Below are 15,652 nucleotides of genomic sequence, written 5' to 3'. Positions count from 1 at the left end.
TTGTCTTTGTGAAAATATATAATATAGTTATTGTAGCCTGAGTTGAATAAGGTGCTGAGCTATAAAGATGAGGAATTTAACCTAGAACTAACAGGTAGAATGAAGGACTGATTAGACATGAAGTGTGAAGGTGGAAAATTTAACACACACACACACTCATCCGGGTGAGATTCAAGTACTGTATTATTGTAAAGATCAAAGTATTTACTTCCACTTTCTATGAAGGGGGTAACTATGGAGAAGCTAAGTTGAATGAGATTACACTTAGAGTAGTGGAATACAGTTGGAACACAGGCCTGTGATTTGAAGAACTATTATATTATGGAAGAGTTAATGACACACTGCAGACACAAAGGGAAGCTTTAGAGAGAAGAGAGGACTCAGAAATGAACCTGGAAGGTGTCCATTCTATAAGTATGAAAAATAAATGTCACAGAAAGTTTGGTGGCCAGAGCTGTAAAAAGTCCCTGATGGTCCCCATCCCTTATCCTCATGCTCCTGTCATCTCTTTCACACCTGGGATGCACATACATGACTTGCTTCTAAATAATGAAGTGCATTATTTAGTTAAATGTATAGATATCCCAAGATTTCTATGATTTGAAATTTTCTTTCTGCTCTCTTTTCTCACATGGTGGTGATGGGAAACATCCAGGAAAAAGAACAACTTAGAGAGAAGAACCAGAGGAAAACAGAGACCATTAATAGGGGTCACTGCAGGAGGACATCCTGCAAACAACACATAGGTGAACTCTGAAGCATCTATGTCCATAGTGTGATACCACACATCCTAGGCCCTCATCTTAATGACAGCCTTGAAGATGCCAGACCCCAAAGCATCCAGCTAAATCATTCCTCAACTGCTCATGCCAGACCCTGAGAGGTAGCAGACATTGCTGTTTTAACTTGTTAGAATTAATCAGAACTCGTTTCAAAACAATAAATATACAATAGACAAAGATGCTTTGAAGAAATGGAACTAGAAATAAGATAGTACTGAGTCTTAGAAGACTGGGTAGAAAGGACAGTTTAAGCAGAAGGGTGTATCCGTGGATTAGACATAGATACCCAGATCTATTCCCTATTTACTATCAAAACATCCTATGAACCTGGCTGTTGAGAAAACTCTCTTGGTAAAATGTAGTGTGTAGGCACAGTTTTAGATGATGTACATGAGGATGCTTGTCAAGTGCACACTACTCACTAGGAGTTAGCAGCAGCAGTGGCAGAAAAAGCAGAGAGAGAGGAGGAGAGGGAGAAGGAGTAAGGAGAAGAGGAGAAGGAGGAGGAGGAAGAGAAGAAGGAGAAGGAGGAGGAGGAGAAGGAGAAAGAAGGAGGAGAGGAGAAGGAGAAGGAGACGAAGACGCACGAGGAGAAGGAGGAGGGGGAGGAAGAGAAGGAGGAGGAAGAAGAAGAAAGAGGAGAAGAAGAAGAAGAAGAAGAAGAAGAAGAAGAAGAAGAAGAAGAAGAAGAAGAAGAAGAAGAAGAAGAAGAAGAAGAAGAGAATACAGAATAGTTTAGAGAGAATTTTCATCTTTTAGAGAGAAATTCCCACACTTATTTCCAGAAAAAGAAGGTCTATATATCAAGATAAGAAATATAGAGGTGGAAATGTTTCTACTGAGATCCTTCCGAGTAGGTGCCTTTGTTGTTTTCGGCTCCCTTGGTAGTTTGAATATGCTTGGTCCACGGGAAGTGACAGAATTAGGTGGTGTGGCCTTGTCAGTATCTGTGTGGCCACGTTGGAGAGAGTGTGCCACTGTGAAGGTGGGCTTTGAGAGCTCCTAGTGCTCAAGCTCCACCCAGTGCTGAGGAGACCTTCTCCTGGCTGCCTCTGGAGAACGGTCTCTGCTGGTGGCCTTCAGATCCAGATGTAGAACTCTTAACTCTTTCTCCAGCATCATGTCTGCCAGCACACGGCTATGCCTCCCACCATGATGACTGAAACTGTAAGCCAACCCAACTAAGTGTTTTCCTTTATAAGAGTTGTCTTGGACATGACATATCTCCGTAGCAAGCAAACCCTCATTAAAGCAGCATATAAAGGCCAAAACATAGAAAATGATTGTATAGTTTACATTCTAGGAAGAACATTGATACATACATTTATGGGGCATTGCAAACGCTCATATATGCTATGATATAATGACATATCAAAATAAAAGGGGAGTGATTGTCATCACATGAAATTAGAGAGTGAATCAATCAGAAAAGAGTTTAGGAAAATTGAAGTTTTATGGCGTGAGCTGTCTCGCTGCCTGCCTCTGTGTGTGTCGTTCCCTCAGCCAGCATGTGCACATTGCTGGACTAGAGCTCCCCTCTGAGAATGGGAAGAAATGCATGCTGGAGCACTAGTGCTGAAGTCCTCTTGGGTCTTCCACTCTCAAGGCAAATATAATCCACAGAGGCCAAGCTGGCCCATTATAGACTACATTGTTCTGATTTTTTTTTTTTTTTTTTTGTGGCCCATCACAACTGTGACCATTAGCATGCATGCGTTATCCCCACAGGCCTTTATTTCAAGCAGCAAGCCAAGTTTTATCTCATTTCTAACAACTGCATTAGTAACTTTAGTATATATATATATATATATATATATATATATATATATATATATGCATGCTCTTTCACCATTGCTTTAAGAACACCTGACTCTTCACTGTGAACAGGACCTCTACATTTGTGGCTTTGCCATAAATAGACAGCAATTTTTGAGTAAGTTTCTCTAAGTTATCAAAGTTACCATCATATCAAGATCATAATTGTGACCTTTATAACTTTTCCAGGTTAAATGGAAACTATGTATGTGTGTGTATATAATACATATATTCGTGTGTGTGTGTGTGTGTGTGTGTGTGTGTGTGTAAGTTTCCTAAATGGGAGAGGGTCTCAAGGAAAAGGACATTTATTCTTCCCAGGTCTACACTCTGTCTGATGAGTTAGTTCTTCAGATCTCTGAAGACAGGAGAATCCTTTTCAAGTTTTTATCAGGCATATGCACATGTCTCAAACAAGGTTAGCTGCATATCTATATGACGATGTGAGCTTTCTTTATATCAGAACTTGAACCCATGACTGGAATCCTTGGGTGGTGAAGTTCCTGTCTACATCTGAATTCTTGCATATAACACAGATATTCAGATTCTCGGGTTTCTCTCAGTCTATTTTTATGCCGTTCCTCTGCTACAGCTGCCTGGGACCCTCGAAGCCAGTATGCATAATGTTTTTATTCTGTTTCAAGCAAATGGGGCTTTAGTCTCATCTGCTCCTAAGTCTTCCTTAACTCAGCATCTGCTCAGCTTCTCCTTGACTTTCTGGTGCTTTCTTAAGCCACTCTTTCCACCTGTCCTCCATGTAAAACAGTCCCAAACAGCATTCTGGGAATTTGCCTTTGCAGGTTCTCCTTATGTAAGCACCGCTTCTCTCAGTTCATCTCTGACACTGGCCAAGCACATACCCCTCATTCCTTTAGGGTTTCAGTCTGGGTTTATTTAATCCCTTCTCTCGAAATAGCCTTCTTCCCAAGTCCATGTCCATCTTCCTTTTGGTGGGAGGTAAAGGCCAGTAACCCCCCTAAAGGTTTCTGCTAATTTTTCTCTATTCCTCTTTTACCAACAAGGAAAGCTTGTGTTTCTGCTGTGTGAGCTAGTAATGGCATCCACCCGATTTTTCTCCTTAACACAGTTCTATAATTAATGCATGTTTCTTTGATTCCACATTTATATTTAACAGATTTTAAAAGGTACAAAACGCGTTTTAAAGACGTTTCCTGTTCCCTTGTGATTATTCGGAGAACAGAGAAGCCATGTAAGGATTATGAGAGGCGCTTGCAAGAAGGAGTGAAGGCTATTGACAGACTCCCCAGAGCAGAAGCCACGTGAAGAGGAAGTTCACTGACTTGGAGACTCTTGCGCCACCTGCTGGTAATTTACCAAAGCAATTCAATGCCAGCTAGGAGAGACCTACTCTGAGGTGTCTGGGGGCAACCGTAGTCTTTGACTATTATTTTATTATCAAAGTCTAGAGGGCTGGCATATGCAGAGCTTGTGCTTAGAAGTATGGAAAACTTACTTTTGACTTCCCACATCCCTAGAAAACTGGAAGCCTTTCTTTCTTCACCTCTCTCCGTTCTAATCCATCCTCAGATTGTACCAGTTTTAGAGTTTTGATGCCATTCTTGGAGCTTCTCTTCTAAGTAGCGTTTTCTTCGTCCTCTGGTGTTTATTTCCTATGGAAAATGCTTTGTTTATCCATTGAAAGTGCTTGGGGTCATTCACTATGTGAAAAAAGACTTGGAGGTAAGGATAAATTCTACAATCTAAAAGTGGTGGAAGGGGAAACCAGAAAAAGGTAAGGAAGGGTGTAAAGGGCTTTCCTCCTTGCAAACAGGGTGTTCTGAGCTGCGTCCCACAGGCACCTAAGTGAGTCCCTGAGAGCCACTGCATTGATAGGAAGCTGCATATTTTGTAATTGTCCCTCATTGCAACTGGACATCATTCAGCTTCCCTGGGATTGAAGGGGTTCAGTTTATATCCACAGCCAACCAATGTCTGCCAGCATAACAAAGAAAGGGCACCTGGGAAATTACTCAAAGGGTGAATTCTGGGCTGGAGCCCAAAGATTTAGACTTGAAGGTTTTGAGATGGGCTCTGGAATCTGTACTTATGACTCAATCTCTGAATGGAGGTGATGCAGATGGTGTCATGATGTCATGAGCAGATGATATCATGGTGACATGAACAGATGGTGTCATGAGCATGGAATCCATTGAGTCGCATACTCCTTCCTTCAATTTCAACATTATTTCTTCAGGTAAGCTCTCTGTCCTTTCATCTGACTCTCTTCATCATTGCTATTTTACATGACAAATAGATTGTTGTCCAAGAATTCAGAAACGCAAATAGATTCAAACTAAATGACATGATCCATGCCGTTCTTGGAATACCTATATTAACCTGAAGCTTTGAATTATATACTTCAATAATTTACACACACACAAATACACAAACACAGTATATAAACTTATATGCAGAATTCTCTATAAGCTTTTTTTACTTATCAACATGTCATGTGTGTCTTGGTTTGCAAGCTAACCCATATTATTGTCATTGCTAGGTTTAATGATTAATTCAGTAGATGTGTGGCTATTCCACTCATGACCTCTCTCCCCAGTGACTCTAGCCTGTGAGCACACTTGGGAATGTTTCTGTACCTGTGCCTACTTGCTCAATTATTTCCAAAGGACAAATTCTTCATGGTAGATTTCCAAAGTCACAAGGTTTAAGGGTCTGATAAATTGTCATATATCTTCATGGAGTATTTCTTCATCTAACCTCTCAGCATCTCTTTAGAAAAGTGAGAAAACACACCCCTGCAAATATGGATATTATAATTTTAAAATAACCTATTCCCATATGCTCTGATATAGGACACTATTTTTATTGTTCTTGTGAGCAGGTATCTGATTTGTAGAAAGAATGAAACTTTCTTCTGTTTTTACTGTATGTTTTCCACTTGATTCCTATTTCAACTACTTATTCAGATTTTTATCACACCATCATTTATTTTTCTTTAGTAACTGAACTCTTCATAACAACACTTAGCATTTTGTGGACTACAAAAAATATTAATACTTTGTTTGATATACAATTAGACATATTATATAATGATACCTTGTTGCCAACTAGTTTGTAAACATATTTCCAGACAATTAAAACTATCATAGTTATTTTAGTGGCCTAATTTTATTATGATGTAGGTATTACTAACTTATTTTTAATTAGATATTTTCTTTATTTACATTTCAAATGTTATCCCCTTCCCCCGGTTTCCTCTCCGAAAATCCCCTATAACCCTCTCCCCTCACCCTGCTCCCCAACACTCCCACTCCCATTCCTGGTCCTGGCATTCCCCTATACTGGGGCATAGATCCTTCACAGGATCTAGGGCCTCTCCCCCCATTGATGACAGACTAGGTCATCCCCTGCTACATATACAGTTAGAGCCACAAATTCCACCATGTGTTTTCTTTGATTGGTGGTTCCAAGGAGCTCTGGGGGTACTGGTTAGTTCATTTTGATGTTCCTCCTATGGGGCTTCAAACCCCTTCAGCTCCTTGGGTACTTTCTCTAGCTACTTCACTGGGGACCCTGTGCTCTGTCCAGTGGATGATTATGAGCATCCACTTCTGTATTTGCCAGGAACTGGCAGAGCCTCACAGGAGACAGTTATATCAGGCTCCTGTCCACAAGCTCTTGTTGGCATCTACCATAGTGTCTGGGTTTGATGGTTTTTTATGGGATGGATCCCCAAGTAGGGCAGTCTCTGGATGGTCCTTCCTTCTGTCTCTGCTCCAAATTTTGTCTCTGTAACTCTTTCCATGGGTATTTTGTTCCCCATTCTAAGGAGGAACAAAGTATCCACACTTTGGTCTTCCTTCTTCTTTAGTTTCATGTGTTTTGCAAATTGTATCCTGGGTATTCTAAGTTTCTGGGCTAATATCCACTTACCAGTAAGTGCATATCATGTGTGTTCTTTTGTGATTGTGTTACCTCACTCAGGATGATATCCTCCAGATCCATCCATTTGCCTAAGAATTTCATGAATTGATTGTTTTTAATTGCTGAGTAGTACTCCATTGTGTAAATGTACCACATTTTCTGTATCCATTCCTCTGTTGAGGGGCATCTGGGTTCTTTCCAGCTTCTGGCTATTATAAATAAGGCTGCTATGAACATAGTGGAGCATGTGTCCTTATTACAAGTTGGAACATCTTCTGGGTATAATCCCAGGAGAGGAATTGCCTGGTCCCTCCAGTAGTACTATGTCCAATTTTCTGAGGAACCGCCAAACTGATTTCCAGAGTGTCTGTATCAGCTTGCAATTCCACCAGCAATGGAGGACTGTTCCTCTTTCTTCCCATCCTTGCCAGCATCTGCTGTCACCTGAGTTTTTGATCTTAGCCATCCTGACTGGTGTGAGGTGAAATCTCAGGGTTGTTTTGATTTGCATTTCTCTTATGATTAAGGATGTTGAACATTTATTCAGGTGCTTCTCAGCCATTCTGTATTCCTCATTTGAGAATTCTTTGTTGAACTCTGTAGTCCATTTTGTAATAGGGTTATTTGATTTTCTGGAGTGCATTTTATTGAGTTTTATATATATATATATATGTGTATGTATGTATGTATTAGATATTAGTCCCCTATCTGATTTAGGATTGGTAAAGATCCTTTCCCAATCTGTTGGTGGCCTTTTTGTCTTATTGACAGCATCTTTTTGCCTTACAGAAGCTTTGCATTTTTATGAGGTCTCATTTGTTCATTCTCGATCTTACAGCACCAGCCATTGCTGTTCTGTTCAGGAATTTTCCCCTGTGCCCATATCTTCGAGGCTCTTCCCCACGTTCCCCTCTATAAGTTTTAGTGTCTCTGGTTTTATGTGGAGTTCTTTGATCCACTTAGACTTGAGCTTTGTACAAGGACATAATTATGGATGAATTCGCATTCTTCTACATGATAACCTCCATTCGAGGCAGCACCATTTGTTGAAAATGGGGCTCAGAACTGAACAAAGAATTCTCACCTGAGGAATACCAAATGGCAGAGAAGCACCTGAAAAAATGTTCAACATCCTTAATCATCAGGGAAATGCAAATCAAAACAACCCTGAGATTCCACCTCACACCAGTCAGAATGGCTAAGATCAAAAATTCAGGTGACAGCAGATGCTGGCGAGGATGTGGAGAAAGAGGAACACTCCTCCATTGTTGGTGGGATTGCAAGCTTGTACAACAACTCTGGAAATCAGTCTGGCGGTCGGTTCCTTGGAAAATTGGACATAGTACTACCGGAGGATCCCGCAATACCTCTTCTGGGCATATATCCAGAAGATGTCCCAACCGGTAAGAAGGACACATGCTCCACTATGATCATAGCAGCCTTATTTATAATAGCCAGAAGCTGGAAAGAACCCAGATGCTCCTCAACAGAGGAATGAATACAGAAAATGTGGTACATTTACACAATGGGGTACTACTCAGCTATTAAAAAGAATGAATTTATGAAATTCCTAGCCAAATGGATGGACCTGGAGGGTATCATCCTGAGTGAGGTAACACAATCACAAAGGAACTCACACAATATGTACAATATGTATGATAAGTGGATATTAGCCCAAAACTTAGGATACCCAAGATATAAGATACAATTTGCTAAATGAATGAAACACAAGAAGAATGAAGACCAAAGTGTGGACACTCTGCCCCTTCTTAGAATTGGGAACAAAACACCCATGGAAGGAGTTACAGAGACAAAGTTTGGAGCTGTGACGAAAGGATGGACCATCTAGAGACTGCCATATCCAGGGACCCATCCCATATCAGCATCTAAACGCTGATACCATTGCATACACTAGCAAGATTTTGCTGAAAGGACCCAGATATAGCTCTCTCTTGTGAGACTATGCCGGGGCCTAGCAAACACAGAAGTGGATGCTTACAGTCAGCTAGTGGATGGATCACAGGGCTCCCAATGGAGGAGCTAGAGAACCCAAGGAGCTAAAGGGATCTGCAACCCTATAGGTGGAACAACATTATGAACTAACCAATACCCCAGAGCTCTTGACTCTAGCTGAATATGTATCAAAAGATGGCCTAGTCGGCCATCACTGGAAAGAGAGGCCCATTGGACATGCAAACTTTATATGCCCCAGTACAGGGGAACGCCAGGGCCAAAAAAATGGGAATGGGTGGGTAGGGAAGTGGGGGTAAGGGTATGGGGTACTTTTGGGATAGCATTGGAAATGTAATTGAGGAAAATTCATAATAAAAAAATATTAAAAAAGAAGAAAATGCTGTCTTTTTTCCACTGGATGGTTGAGATCCTTTGTCAATGATCAAGTTCAGTAGGTGTGTGGGATCATTTCTGGGTCTTCAAATTTAAAATTGTAATATCCATATTTGCAGGGGTGTGTTTCCTCACTTTTCTAAAGAGATGCTGAGAGGTTAGATGAAGAAAGATTGCATTGAATCTGTAGATTTCTTTTGGCAAGGTAGCCATTTTGAGGATATTAATACTGCCAATCCATGTGAGATCTTTCCATCTTCTGAGACCTTCTTTGAATTCTTTCTTCAGAGACTTCTAGTACTATATTGAATAGGTAGAGAGAGAGAGACCAGTTTCTCACCATTTGGTTTGATGTTGGGTACTGGTTTACTGTATATTGCTTTTATTATGTTTAGGTATGGGCCTTGAATTCCTGATCTTTCCAAAACTTTTATCATGAAGGGGTGTTGGACTTTGACAAATGCTTTCTCAGCAACTAATGAGGTAATCATATGGTTTTTGTCTTTGAGTTTGTTTATATAGTGGATTACGTTGATGGATTTCCGTATATTGAACCATCCTTGCATCCCTGGGATGAAGCCTACTTGATCATGATGGATGATCATTTTGATGTGTTCTTGGATTTGCTTTGTGAGAATTTAATTGAGTATTTTTGCATCGATATTCATAAGGGAAATTGGTATGAAGTTCTCTTTCTTTGTTGGGTCTTTTTGAAGTTTAGCTATCAGAGTAATTGTAGCTTCATAGAGTGAATTGGGTAGAGTGCCTTCTGTTTCTGTTTTGTGGAATAGTTTGAGGAATATTGGAATTAGGTCTTCTTTGAAGGTTTGATAGAACTCTGCACTAAACCCATCTGGTCCTGGGCTTTTTTTGGTTGGGAAACTATTAATGGCTGTTTCTATTTCTTTAGATGATATGGGTGTGTTTAGATCTCTAGTCTGATCCTGATTTAACTTTAGTACCTGGTATCTGTCTAAAAAATTATCCATTTCATCCAGGTTTTCCAGTTTTGTTGAGTATAGGCTTTTATGGTAGGATCTGATGATTTTTTTGGATTTACTCAGGTTCTCTTGTTATATCTCCCTTTTCACTTCTGATTTTGCTAATTAGGATACTGTTCTTGTGCCCTCTAGTTAGTCTGGCTAAGGGCTTATCTATCTTGTTGATTTTCTCAAAGAACCAACTCCTAGTTTGGTTGATTCTTTGTATAGTTCTTTTTGTTTCCACTAGGTTGATTTCAGCCCTGAGTTTTATTATTTCCTGCCTTCTACCTCTCTTTGGGGAATTTGATTCCTTTTGTTCTAGAGCTTTTAGATGTGCTGTCAAGCTGCTGATGTATGCTTACTCCAGTTTCTTTTTGGAGGCACTCAGAGCTATGAGTTTTCCTCTTAGGACTGCTTTCATTGCATCCCATAAGTTTGGGTATGTTGTGACTTCATTTTAATTAAACTCTAAAAAGTCTTTAGTTTATTTCTTAATTTCTTCCTTGATCAAGTTATCATTGAGTAGAGTGTTGTTTAGCTTCCATGTATATGTGGGCTTTCTATTATTTATATTGTTATTGAAGATCAGCCTTAGTTCATGGTGATCTGATAGGGAGCTTGGGATTATTTCAATATATTTGTATCTGTTGAGGCCTGTTTGGTGACCGACTATATGGTCAGTTTTGGAGAAGGTAGCATGAGGTGCTGAGAAGAAGGTATACCCATTTGTTTTAGGTTGAAATGTTCTATAGATATCGGTTAAATCCATTTGATTCATAACTTAAGTTAGTTTCACTGTGTCTCTGTTTAGTTTCTGTTTCTAGGATCTGTACATTGATGCTAGAGGGATGTTGAAGTCTCCCACTATTATTGTGTGAAGTGTAATGTGTGCTTTGAGTTTTAGCCAAGATTCTTTAATGAATGTGGATTCCCTTGCATTTAGAGCATTGATGTTCAGAATTGAGAGTTCATCTTGGTAAATTTTACCTTTGATGAATATGAAGTGACTCTCTTTATCTCTTTTGAGAACTTTAGTTTTAAAGTTGATTTTATTTGATATTAGAATGGCTACTCCAGCTTGTTTCTTAGAACTACTTCTTTGGAATATTGTTTTCCAGCCTTTTACTCTAAGGTAGTGTCTCTCTTTGTCTCTGAGGTTGGTTTCCTGTATGCAGCAAAAGGTTGGGTCCTGTTTATATAACCAGTCTTTTGATCTACATCTTTATATTGGTGAATTGAGTCCATTGATGTTAAGACATATTAAGGAAAAGTCGTTGTTGCTTCCTGTTATTTTTGTTGTTAGAGTTGGAATTCTGTTCATGTGGCTATCTTCTTTAGGTTTGTTGAAAGATTACGTTCTTGCTTTTTCTCGAGCTTTTTTTCCCTGTTTGTGTTGGAATTTTCCCTTTATTATCCTTTGAAGGGCTGGATTTTTAAAAAGATATTGTGTAAATTTGGTTTTGTCATGGAATACCTTGCTTTCTCCATCTATGGTAATTGAGAGTTTTGCTGGGTATAGTAGCCTGGGCTGGCATTTGTGTTCTCTTAGGGTCTATATGACATCTGCCCAGGATCTTCTGGCTTTCATAGTCTCTGATGAGAAGTCAGATGTAATCTTGATAGGTCTGCCTTTATATGTTACTTGATAATTTTCCCTTATTGCTTTTAATATTCTTCCTTTGTTTTTGCATTTGATGTTCTAATTATTATGTGTTGGGAGGCATTTGTTTCCTGGACTAGTCTATTTGGAGTTCTGTAGGCTTCTTGTATGTTCATGGGCATGTCTTTCTTTATGTTAGGGAAGTTTTCTTCTATAATTTTGTTGAAGACATTTACTGACCCTTTAAGTTGGCCTTTAAGAGTCTTCCTTCTCTTCTATTCCTATTATCTTTAGGTTTGGTCTTCTCATTGTGTCCTGGATTTCCTAGATGTTTTGGTTTAGGAACTTTTTGCATTTTGCATTTACCTTGAATGTTGTATCAATGTTTTCTATGGTATCTTATGCACCTGAAATTCTCTGTTCTATCTCTTGTATTCTGTTGGTTATCCTTGCATCAATGGCTCCTGACTTCTTTCCTAGGTTTTCTATTTCCAGAGTGGTCTTCCTTTGTGATTTTTTTATTGTTTCTACTTCCATTTTTAGATCCTGCAGAGATTTATTCAATTCTTTCACCTGTTTGGATGTGTTTTCCTGTATTTCCTTAAGGGAGTTATTTATTTATTTCTAATATTCCTCCATCATCATCATGAGAAGTGACTTTAGATCCATATCTTGCTTTTCTGGTGTGATGGTATATCCAGGACTTGCTATGATGGGAGAGTTTTGTTCTGATGATTCCCAGTAACCTTGGTTTCTATTATTTCTGTTTTTACCCTTGCCTCCTGCCATCTGGTTATCTCAAGTGCTTGTTGCCTTCAATATATCTGATTGGAGCCTGTCCTTCCTGTAATCCCAGTTCAGTCAGAACTCCTCAGAGTCCAACTTTCTTTCTGGTCCTGTGATTCTGGGTTCATTTGATGCTGAGAATCTGTGTATGTCAGAGTTCTTGGCAGTCTAGCTTCCTCTGAGACCCTGAGATTCTGGTATGACCAAGCTCCTGAGATCCTGGGATCCTAAAATGCTGGGCGTGTTAGAGCACCTAGAAGTGGTACCTCCTCAGGGGACTGTGGGGCTGTCTGCTGTGTTCAAAACCAAGGTAGACTAGAGACAACCAGAAGGAACCTTCACTGCTGGTCAGGTCGGGCTTCTATGTCCCTGCTCCTGCTGCCCCCAGACACTCCCAGTTATGTTGGGACAGATGTTGCATTCCAGTCACCAGTGATCCTAAGATCCTGGGCATGTTAAGGCGCCTGGGGCATGTAGAGTCCTCTGGGTAATGTTGTACAGTCCTCTGAGTTTGTGCCCAAGGTGGCCCAGAGCTGGAGCAGACCAGAAGGAACCTGAGTCGCTGGTTGGGTAGGTTTCTTGTGTCCCTGCTCCTGCTGGCACAGGACCCTCATGATTGTTTTGGAACAGATATTGCGTACCAGTCATCCATGATCCTAAGATCCTGGGTGTGCTAGGGTGACTGGGGTGTGGAGAGTCCTCTGGGGACTATGGGACGGCCTGCCGAGTTTGTGCCCAAGGTGGCTCAGAGCTTGTATCACTAACTTTTAAGAAGATACAACATAACAAAAGAAAAAAAAATAATTAAAAAAATTTTCAATTTCACATTGAAAATATTTTACCTACTTCAAAACCATATGAATAGGTACTAAAGTTTTCTTATAGTGTTTTATAGTTTGTTCTCACACTTAAATCTCAGATTCATCTGAATTGTCTTATGTAGAATGTTAGCTTTATTTTCTATACCACCAATCTGTTCTTAAAAGTTAGCATTGCTCTTAATTTTTATGAGAGAACAGGTCTGAATCGCTCTCATGTTATACACATATGCAGGACTTGTGAGACAAAAAAGCATACCATCTCTTCATGTGGATATATCCACAGACTTCCTCTTGTGGTTTATTTTGAGCTTTTGACTTTTTTTTTAAACAGGTTTCCCTTCTCTTCCCATTAAATGCCATGGGCATTTTTACCTTGGATAGATCAACAAGCAGAGGGGTACACAATATTGAACATCAAGTCTTTATTTCTCAAAATTGGAACATACTCCAATATTCCCTATACCCCAAACTGTAGCATGACAACAGCACAGGAAGACTCACATGCACGTGGGACATCAGCACAGGCAGAACCACACACACACACTCGAATTCAGCTCCTGACATCAGCCAAGGCCACACATGCACATTTGACTCCTGGCGCTGGCACTGTTTTGACACTTATCTAACAGAACTCTTAGGTGTTTGCCTTTATCAAGTACCAGAATGATTGAAGAGAGACTGGGAAAAAATGTAATGTCCCACACCTCTGGAGGATGGATATCCATGTTCGAGAAACTGAGATTGTCATCAGTGAAGCACTTTTCTTTATCTTTGCTTGGTAATGTACAGAGAAAGAGAACTCTAGTATCTTCATGCCTTTGTGAAAGAATACCAGACCCTGCTCTCTGACCTCATTTTATTTTATCTCCTTCAATATGACTATATTTGCAGTTATTACTTCAAACTGTGGGTGTGGAAGGAAGATGATTCAGTACATGGCAGTTTAAATATTTATATATAATATGATCCAAACACTTTGAAATTTTTTTCAAATAAATGTAAGAACAGAAGTATTTGAAAATGTCCAAATTGCATCCCCATCATAGTCATTTAGCCTGTTGTGTAGTTTAGGCCAGGCTGTGCCAAGGAGATTGTTGGAGAAGACATGAATGCAACCAGATTCTACTTCTCAGACTCTCAATGGGAGGGGATGACATAGACTTTTGAAGAAGCAAGTGACTACTAATTCCACCAGTAGCATTAGGGACTGTACCATGAGCTTCAATCATACCCTTCACAGAATGATCCCCTGAGCTACATGATCCACTGAATCCTGATAATGCCAGATCCCTGAAGACAGCTTATCAGATGAGAAACTTACTGGAGTTCAGATAGTGAAGGTATACATGGACTTTGATCCATTTTCTAGGTCTTTACCACATTGTGAGATAGATAAAAGGATGCATCTGGTTTCCCCAAACCAAAGGTCCTTTTGTTACGGTTGGCCTGTTGTAAATAAAAGCTGATAGCCATTGCTCTGAACCATTGGACTCCTTGACTGTCCGGGATAAGGAAGTCATAGATAAATGGTAAAGTTCTCTTCTGAATAGCATACAAGAGGATTTGGAAGTTTGGGTCAAAGAAAGGCAGGAAATAGAATCAGTATTTTTTTTTCTCTAAAACTAAGCATTATTTCTGGAAGTGGAAAGATGAGTGCTGAGAGCTGAAGCCTGTATTTGGCAGGTCGTTCTAAGCCCTCCTCCACAGTCTGTCCAGGAGAACACACACAGTAAGTTCAGTCCTTTTTATGGACAAGTGGTAATCTGCAGAGAATGCAAAAACACCAGATTGGTGAGAAGCCAAGCAAACCTCACAGTGGAGGAAGGAAGAAGGAGGAGCTGCCAACTCTGCTAATGAGGAGTGCCCAAGGCTGACAGTGAGAAAACCTTTCCCCAGGATAGCCCTTCCTCCCCCTCCTCCACTTTTCCCCTGGAAAGCAGGTAGCTGAATACCTGCTGGGGAACCCCACTTGGAGCTACCTGGAGTGGCTAAACCCACTGCGTGTGTTGTAGTGATCATTCAACAATTCCCATGGCTGCTTTGTGAGAAGCCGCTCTCTTAAGCCTCTGGTTTAAGAATTTAGAATAATCATGTAAAAATGATCCCCCTGTGCTCCATGATCCGCTGAATCTCACTAATGCTGGATCCCTGAAGAGGGCTTATTAATGGCGAGACTCAGTACCTCTCTCTTGGCTCATGTTTCACACGGATCTCTTATGGTTTCAGCTGTAAACCTCACTGCTGATAAAGGGGGTATAATGAACCTTGCTGCTCCATGAGAAGGTAATCTGGGCTAGAGGAGCAGTTACCCACTCTATCTCCAGGCACAGAGGCTGTGATGAGAGATGTGTTCTGTAGCTGCAGGAAATAAAGGCACAGTGCTACTTCTTGTATCGCAGGCTTTGCCCTAGCAAGAGAGGCTGAATGTGAAGACCATTATTTGGAACTGGATACATGTTTAATTTAATGACTAATTACTCCAATATTTTTTCAAAGATTTAATCTTACTAGCTTGTAATTATGTGGACTGTGTGCAAGTGCATATGTGTGTGTGAGTGTAGCTGCCCCAGAGACCATACTCTGGGATTGCCCTGTAGCTGGAGGTACAGGTGGTTG

The sequence above is a fragment of the Mus caroli genome, unplaced genomic scaffold (assembly GCF_978045245.1).
Source record: "Mus caroli unplaced genomic scaffold, Mus_caroli_1 scaffold_13, whole genome shotgun sequence".
NCBI lineage: Eukaryota > Metazoa > Chordata > Mammalia > Rodentia > Muridae > Mus > Mus caroli.
This window is presented reverse-complemented; position numbering follows the sequence as displayed.